The sequence below is a fragment of the Lytechinus variegatus genome, chromosome 17 (assembly GCF_018143015.1).
Source record: "Lytechinus variegatus isolate NC3 chromosome 17, Lvar_3.0, whole genome shotgun sequence".
Taxonomy (NCBI): domain Eukaryota; kingdom Metazoa; phylum Echinodermata; class Echinoidea; order Temnopleuroida; family Toxopneustidae; genus Lytechinus; species Lytechinus variegatus.
In genome coordinates, this window is record NC_054756.1 from 17,378,174 (window position 1) to 17,388,009 (window position 9,836).

Consider the following 9,836-nt stretch of genomic DNA (forward strand, 5'->3'; position numbering starts at 1 on the left):
CTCGGGACAGTCTAAGCGCGTTTTTATTGAAATAAACAACAAGCTGTGTGTCTGAAACAATTAAATGCGAGCGCAAAGCACGAGCTTAATTTTTTTTATACTGACATAATAAAGAAGCATTTTGACAAATTTTGGCAAGAATTTCCAAACAGGATAGGTATCTCACAAATCAAAAGATGCGAGCGCGCAGCGCGAGCTGAAAATTTTGATATAACAATTTGTGTAAATCAAAATAATGAAAGCTTGATGTGCGAGCTAAAATATTGTATGCAAATTGATTTCAGAACTGGATATATGAAGTGTCATTTAATCCTCTTAAATGGGATTCATTACACAGGCAATGCGAGCGCGAAGCACTAGCGAAAATTTTGATATTAAGTCTATTTTTCAATTCTTTCCCTCATCTTTTTCTTGTTTCCTTTCGGGGTCGGGCCGGCCGTTACGAGGCTGTAAATTGCACATCATGGGTATAATACCTCTTTCATACTTTTCTTTCTGTTTTTCGTAGTTACTATTAAGATAAAGAGTACACTTTTTTCTGCAGGTTGTCAAAAAATAGGGGGGGGGGCGGGGCCGGCTCGGCCCCCTCCTGGATCCGCGCCTGATGTGTGCGTTGCCAAACATCGCAAAATTAAAGGGGAAATTGAACCTTTATAACAAGTAGGCGTGTGTCGAAATAGAAAAATCAAAGAATAAGAACCAAGAAAGCTTGGGAAAATCGGACAATTAATGAGAAAGTTATGAGCATTTGAATATTGCAATCACTAATGCTATGGAGATCCTCCCATTGGCAATGCGACAAGGATGGGTTATGTAACATGTGAACAACTTTCCCTTCGATGGACTATAAACTAAAGCTATATCTTCAGAAGTATAAATATATATATATTTATATATCTCTTTTTGTTTTTCTTATTATGATACAAACTCTTTATCCATGATGTATTCTTTAAAAATCTGTATTGCATGCCCTCCTCTAGAAAGAACACATGATCTACTGATAGATGTGATAAAAGAGGCAATTTAAGTGAAATATATACTAAAGTAGTGGGGAGAGTTGTTCACAAGTGACATCACACACCTTTGTCGCATTGTCAATTTGAGGATCTCCTTAGCATTAGTGATCGCGATATTCAAATGCTCATAACTTTCTCAATATTTGTCCGATTTTTCTCAAACTTTTGTTGATCTGTTTCTTTGATTTTTCTTTGTTCACACAAGCTATCTTGTTCCAAAGGTTTCATTCTCCTTTAGCTATATCTTCAGAAGTATAAATACTACCATGACGAATTTGGTGTCAAATGAAATAGCGTATTAATAAGCTCTTATTATTATTTGTTTGGCGTCACCTGTGCCTGAGAGGCGAAAAGCGAACTTAATCACTATGACCCGCAGGTCTCTCCTCCCGATATAACTGATTGGGGGATGTAGGTGGACCACTACACCGGGGTTTTCCCTTACTCTTATACGAATAGTGCAGTAGGTTCTTAACGTGCAGAGGTGGTGACTCTCCTCTGCACGGGGCCTCCATTTAACGTCCTATCCGAGGGACGGAGTGTTTTCCATTGTAACATAGCCTGCATCTATGAAACACGGGAGAGACGTTTACACACAACGCACGGGCTTCAGTCACCCCCCCCCTCTTTCTCTCTCTCTTTCTCATGATTGGATTAGAGTATATTTCAGGAAGAATTTTCCAAGAAGAAAAAAAAAAAGTTTGTGCCAAATGTACATATTTTTATTGTATTTTCAAACATCGTTTCATGGAAATATATTTATGTCAACTTTATGAATTATATTGCATTTTCTATTATGATTTGTCATCACTGAACAAAAAAGTGTAATCTGAAATGTTTGTCAAGTTTTTATTTTCAATTTGTCTAAAATATGAAGATTTTTTTTTGGGGGGATAAATGACACCTAAATATTTTTCAGCTCCGATGACAAAGCAATCGGGGGGCGCGTTTCCGTTTTACACCCTGGCGAAGGCATTTTCCGGAAAAGTAGCCAAAAAGCGACTAGTGAAGAGTCTACACACGTCGCTGGTTGCATGCAGCGTGCGACACAGGCGAGTCCACCACCGCATGCAATTTGCACAGTTACTGATCAGAGCACAGAGTTCCTCGGCACTTCATGTACAGAGAGAGCGGCAGTCAGGAGTGAAATCCGAACATGCTTTTGCAGTCGCGTTGTTTATGAGGTTTTTTTTTCTAAAAATAAATTATTAACTAAATGAATAGAATGACAGACAAAATCAAAATAAACATATACTTATAATGGAAAGACAAATTGAAGTTTGGTGGATTGATACACTTAGAAGCTGCCGAAAGATAGATAGAAGACTGATAAATAGATAGAGACAAGATAGACAGATAGATAGATAGATAGATAGAAATAGAGAGAGGGAGAGATGGATGGATAGATAAATAGAGAGAGGGGAGAGAGACAGAGAGGTCGATATATAGAGGGAGAGAGAAAGAGAGAGAGAAGGATAGATAGATATAGATAGAGAGAGATATGTAGATAGAAATATGGACGGACAAAGAGGAAGAGAGAAAAAAGACAGACAGATGCTAGATAAGGAGAGAGATAGAGAATTTGAGAGACAGATAGATAGATGTTAGATAGATAGAAAGATAAAGAATGAGAGAGACAGAGAAGATAGACAAATTAACAGATAGATAGATACATAGATAGATATATAGATAGAGAGAAATAGAGAAAGACAGACAGATGGATAGATAGATAGAGATAGATAGATGAGAGATAGATAGATGTTAGATAGATAAAAAGGGAGAGAGACAAAGAATATTAACAAATTAACAGATAGATAAGTTAAAAAAATAGATAGAGAGAATAAGAGAAAGACAGACAGATGGATAGATAGATAGAGAGAGAGAGAGAGAGAGAGATATTAAATAGATAATTAAAGAATGAGAGAGACAGAGAAGATTATTAACAAATTAACAGATAGATAGATACTCTAGTTAAAAAATAGATAAATAGATAGAGAGAAATAGAGAAAGACAGACAGATGGATAGATAGATGGATAGAGAGATAGATAGAGAATTTGAGAGATAGATGTCAGATAGATCGAGAATGAGAGAGAAGAGCGACAAATTAACAGATAGATACTGTAGTTACATAGGTAGGTAGAGAGAGAGAAATAGAGAAAGACAGACAGATGGATGGATAGATAGAGAGAGATAGAGAATTTGAGATAGATAGATGTTAGATAAAGAATGAGAGACAGAGAAGATTATTAGATAGATAGATACTGCAGTTACATAGATAGATAGAGATAGAATTTGAGAGATAGATATATAGACAGATAGAGAGAAAGACAGACATCAGCAAATCGGCAAGGCAAATGATCAAGGCAAACATTCGTATTGAACCTGGAAAGTATAAGCTCAGCTGCACTTGCAAGTACGGTATGTTCTGCGGATAACTTCTGTGCGGACTTTGGATCGCGCGCCCAGCTGATAATGTAAACAAACGTAGACGTAGACTCTTCACTAGTCGCTTTTTGGCTACTTTTCCGGAAAATGCCTTCGCCAGGGTGTAAAACGGAAACGCGCAATCGGGGGCATATCAAATTCGTCATGATAGCACCCATATTTCATAAGACAGTAAATGTTATGGTGTTTTGCAAGTGTCAAATTTTCCTTGAATTTCCTGGGGGTATGTAAATTTCTGGCCTCAACTAACTCACCCCCCCCTCCCTCCATCCCCCCCTCTCTCTCTCTCTCTATATATATATATATGTATATACATATACAATGTATGTGTGAGTGTTAGGATAGATAATTATGAAGTACCAGCACAATATCGAAGGGCCAATAGCCTTGGCCCTTGGGTTAAACGAGCAATTAATTTCCTCTCTGTACCACACAATGGTCTATTTCAAAGTTTTAGGAATAAACGTGATTTTAATTAGGTATCTTGTAGATATCATCGCGCAAAATGCTGAAAATTTCATCAAAATCGGATAACGAATGAGAAAGTTACAGAATTTTAAAGTTTTTTTAACATATTCAATAAGGAATACGAGTTTACTGTTTTTACAAGGTTTAATATCTTAGCAATGTTTTATGAAAAAAAAAGTTATAATGTGACGTGTTTAGTTTGTATGTACATGCAAACCTCTGTTTGTGGTTGTAAGGGGGTAACCCATATAGTACTGTTACCTTTGTTATCCCCCACTGCTTGATACATACTGGTTTGTACACCTTTTTTTAATTTAAATTAATGTGAAATTCAATAAATTCAATTTAATGATTTATGTACGCTCTCATGAATATTCATTAGCTTGGCTGATGGATCCGCCAGAACAACTACCCCCACCGACAGACAACTATCCTCCGGAAAAATACCACGGACAACTAATATCTTAGGACAACTACCATGAAGGCAGTACTGACAGACGACTACCTTCCAGGACAATTAGCCCTAATAACCATTCGAAGGACAACTTTCTCATCTTATTCTTTCTCTTTCATGAAATCATGCGTAGAACCGTTTCACATATAGTAAAGAAAAGGCAAAAAAAATTACTACTTTTTTTCATTCCTTATCCGATTTGGATGAAAATTTCAGTGTTTTAATTGTTTGATCTTACTTTCTCCGTTCAATTCATAAAATTTTCAGCCTGGGGTGGCCTTTTATTTTAAAATATCATAACTTTCTTGTCACTCGTATTATGAAATTGTCACTGCTTTGTTATCTGGTTTTATCCGTGCAAATCAGTTTATCATAAGCCTGAAGCAGCCCTTTGATATATGGGAAAAGAAAGATTTAGCGGTGTCTCATAGGTATCTCGCAGACTAATGAGAAACATATGACGCCATTTCAGGGGTTCTTAAAATCATCATGGGGAATGAAAAGAGTGCTTTAAAGAATGACAACTTATCTGATGAATGGTAACTACAGCTCATTCACACAAAACGGTACCTTTTAAGATGAAACTGAGGACACTGAACACCAGTCCTGTAAATTAAAGGAGCATTTCCCCCATTGCCCCTGCCCTCGGATAGCTGCCCCTGCATTTACGCATTGCTTGAACAATGAAAAATACAGTATTGCTAGAAAAAAAAGTGAAAGCGTTTACCAAAAGATAAGTTGCAAGGTTGCATGGACCATACTCGTAGATGGACGCACTAATTTGAAGGATAAGCTTAAGTGCCTCGCTCGTCAGGGGAGAAATTTTTTCATTTTTTTCAGTGCTGTTACGAAACTGATTTTTTATTAAGTCACGATAAATGCCTTAATTTGTTTATTTTTCATCTTCAAGTAGTAATTTTGTTACTTTAAGGGCCGGTCGGGGCACTTGCATGGGTGCATGCAGGCCAAAAAAATCGCCTTCCCTCGCTTCCTGGGCCCCATAGGGATTAAACACCCCCACCCGTCGATCTGCTACAGAAATCTGTACATGTAGCTCAATATGATTTATAAATATATATTCTTTGACGGAATAGCTCAATACGGCAGGACAGAAAATGTCGTCGGATTAATTGCAGCGAAGAAGAATATATGCACATAGTTTCTGCGCTATATAAATCAGTATATATTATTTATTATTTTTATTATTAACTGTGATTTGCATGTAGGCCGATTATAGCTCATGATCATTCACACGCTGTTGACGAACTGCATTTATTCGTCTGCTTTTATGTTGAAACCTCTCTTTTGAAGAGAAGCAACGAACCGTTGCAATTGTCATTCCTTACTTTTTCATATACCACAAATAGTGGGTGTAGCTTTTCAATAGCGCATTCATCCAGTGTGTTGTCGAAATGGTATTTAAAATGGCCTCAGTTTGCTAGGACGCTTGAACCCCACCTAAACTTTCCAGGTTCATGCAAATTATAATGACAATCAGGCCTTTGTAAACGCAATAAATCGGAGTAGTGTATACTTGTTTATTCGGGATCCAGAGTAGAGGATAACGCTACTGTATTTCTAATATTGGAAAGCGGTAAGTTTCATTAAACATGTCTTCACAAAGCGATTGGAAATCTGTATGGCCTATGTGCGTGATAAGTTTTCGCAAACATGTACATGGAATAAACTGCCTAATAATCTGAGGGCCATCACATGTACTTCCACCTTTCTCAAATCTTTAAAAACGTACTTGTTCTCATGTTAGATTATTTGGTTTAGGATAGGTATGTTGTAATGTTTTGTTAATCTTTCATTTAGTATTTATGTATTTTATTCTAAGTATACCTGTATAAGACTTAATTACCTCCTCTGTAGAGCGCATATAGATTCTGTAGAATATTATTCGCTATATAAGCATCTACTATAATCATTATTATTATGTTTAAGTCAGATATTATTAGTTTCATGCGGGACCGTCTTGTTATTAAGCTAATAAGGCTCGAACCTCTTTTAAATTGGACTATATGCCTTTATAGTTATCGTAATTTCAAACCAGATGTATTTTTAAGTATAATTCAAGGATCTGAAAACAGGATTGTCATTCTATGAAAAAGAGGCATCGACCTAATGCCCTTTTTATTCGCTCATAATGGTTGAGTCAAAGGGAAAACGTTGTTCAAGCTCATAAACTACTACTAATAATAATGAATATTAATATTGTATATATATATATATATATATATATATATATATATATATATATATATATATATATATATATATATATATATATATAGCGCTTAATACATCGGAACCAAGCGATTTACAGATATGTTATTACCCCGGTCATCGGATGTAATTAGTCATTCCCGCACACAATGTGTGCACATTCTCCACTCCCTGGGGAGCATTCCAGTCAATCGCCGATGAGGCGCACACAGAATGACTTTCACATTATATTTAGCACCTGGCATGCCTGGGTCGTGAGTGGGAAAGTGTGAATTAACGCCTTTCCAAAGGACGCCAGCGACCGCGGTGGGATTCGAACACACGACCCTCTGTTTACGAGGCGAGAGTCAATACCACTACGGCTTCTACACAAGTTATATAAAAAAATACATAGAAAAGTCAAAGCAGGTCGAAAATTCTCAAAGTATTTCTGAAATATCAAAGAAATTTAAGCGTTAAGTGATTTACCGTTTTGCTGTCATACCTATATAACGTGAGGATATTCCTCGTCCCCTTTTGTCACTTACCCATCCCTCGTTGACAATTATTTTGTTACCATATCAGCCCATTTTTTTTTCATTTTAGAATTCAATAGGCCTTCATCATGAAGTTTTGGATGACGGTTCTTTCACTCTTGGTGACAATCGTTCCAGGTTTCGTTTCAGCCGAACCGCTAGAAAATATCAGTATGTAACTTTTTATCACTCTACTTTTGTGTGTGGATGTGCATGTGGGTGTCTGAGGGTGTGTAGTATTGGGCTAAGCTAAAACTTTGCTTTGTCATGTTTGTGGCAATAAGAAAATAATACATTTAAACTTCTGACTATATTTTCGATGAGAACGTCCCTATGATCAAAAGGTTTTGCTTTATTTTGACAGGTGCTCCATGCCCGTAATTTCTGCCGAGATTTTCTTATGGCAGCATATGCCCAATAGATAGTCTTCAGAAATTCGCAAAACTATACCAGAGTTTTGATGAAAACATTGCAAACATGCGTTAATGTGATTTAAAACGGGATTGATTCATATTTTTAATTTTTTAGTTGTTGAAATATTGTGCTGAGCTATTACGAGGCTCTGTATTCCACTAGAAAAGAAAACATAAACATTGTGACTGATTATAACTCTCATCGTGTCTTTCTTTACCTACAGATAAGGAAGCCCTTGCCCTTATCATCATACCTCTATGTATGATCTTCTTCATGTTATATGTCTACACCAGTCAGGATGATGACGACAATGAAAACGAGGATGAAGACATTGAAAACCCAGGGGAACTTGACTACGTCGAGAACACGCGTTTCTAAAACCAAACAACTCTTTTCAACTGTAAATATTTCAAGACACGCAATAAAACATTGTCAAATAAAACATGAGGGAACGGGCCCTGTGACCTTCACCGTGTCCACTTTCAGTTTAGAATATTTGTGTACCGGAGATGGGCCTTTTTTTATTCCTCCAATACTCTTAAAGGTATGGTCAAAGTAAAAGTTATCGGTTGGCAAATTGTGTCCGCCCGATAACAATGGTCATTATCAATCAGAATTGTGGTAGATTTAACTTTTTTGTCGGTCAGACACATACATAATACAGACACGTATTACTTTTACCAATATTTTTATGAATGAAGTCTCCTGGCACGCAAGGGAGAGGGGCAGTTGCTCCTCCGAGATCTTTTCAGTCTTGGTAGAAAAAAATGAATAAATCGGATTTCTTATAGTAAAAAAAACAAAAGAACAAGTGGTGATATGACATAACAATTTGCTCATTGATATTCATGAATACTTGGCGAGATCTATTTCCCCGGAAAATTGCAAAACTTTAAAATGCCACAACTTTGTTATGCCCTGTCCGATTTTAATAAAATTTTCGGTGTTTTGTTTGTCCGATTTTTCTTCATCTGTTTAAATCATACTATTCTCAGCCCGGATCATATCTTTAACGCCAGCACGGTGAATTGACTAGGCGTTTTGCTCACTCAGCTGACTATCAACATTTGCAATTTCGGTGAACTTTGTACAGCTATCACTTCGTTTCAGTTGTCAACAGTTGTAACATATTTGCAGATGGGTAAAAAAGTATATTCATGCCTGAGTACGGGTCATTTTCTTTTACCTATTTAAAGAGGATTGATGTTCTACTAAAAGTTTTTATCCCCACTAACGATAAGATTATAGAGATTTGATCTTGCAGGTTCACACTTAAAGGGATATTGATATTGATCCAATCTTCTGAACAGGAATGTGAGTGGCTTGTCTGCGTTCCTAGCTATAATATTTGCGCCTTGTTATAATCTTCACAACAAAATTCAAGTTCAATTACATGCACACTGTACATTGATTTTAAGTGTATCATAAAATCTAACTACGGCGTTTCCAGTTTATAGTATTTACACGATAAATATTCACCTGTCCTATAAAACATATATCAATATTGACATCTGGTTGTGTTCGTTTCCGGGTTGGTTTACCAAAACACATACATGTATATCGCTCCAATCCAAAGATGACAATTAAACAAAAAAATCTATTCTGTAAAGAACCCTGAAATGCTCAAAATATACACGATGTATATAAGCTACATGCTTGTATGTCATCATTTTCTCATGTTTCATAGATTTTTATATGGTGTATGGAACTATATTTTATTATTACAAAGTGATATACTTTTTCTTTCCGATTACTATAGCGCTAGATAAAGTGAATCACAATTGATTTAACTCATTGCCATTGTATACGTAATCAAGAAATCTATGCTTATCAACTTCTATGTGTCATGTAAGTAGTTAGAATATGAATTGTTTGGACTAAACCAGGAGCCATGTGAGTGTGCCTGTTAGGGTGTGTGTGTATGTGTGTGTGGGGGGGGGGTAATATAGAGCCCGATTTCACAATACCCCTATCGACAATTGAATTTAAGAATCGCTGTAGAGAAGATTCTAACCTTTGACATGTTTGAATTAACATTATTGAGCTTTAATAGTCAGGCATGACTAAAAAATGAATCCTTACAGTAATAGACGGGCAAATGTTTCAGGGAATACCAATGCAAATGACAATAATAACAAAACACACACAAAACTTAAGTTATTTTACGTTTTGGATATTCATGATGGTGCATATTGATATATAATTTGTTTAGAATATTGTATTGTATGATATGTTTTTTTAAGGCATACACTTGTATATACGAAGTGAATAAATTCTTATGTACTAAAGTCTCA

General features: G+C 36.1%; 1 long non-coding RNA gene across 1 annotated transcript; it reads left to right on the plus strand.

Moving 5' to 3' along the window:
* Window positions 1-5,732: 5,732 nt before the first annotated feature.
* Window positions 5,733-9,836, plus strand: LOC121431007. Its single transcript, XR_005972089.1, has 3 exons — window positions 5,733-5,978; window positions 7,199-7,299; window positions 7,766-9,836. It is a non-coding gene; the product is annotated as an uncharacterized LOC121431007 (long non-coding RNA).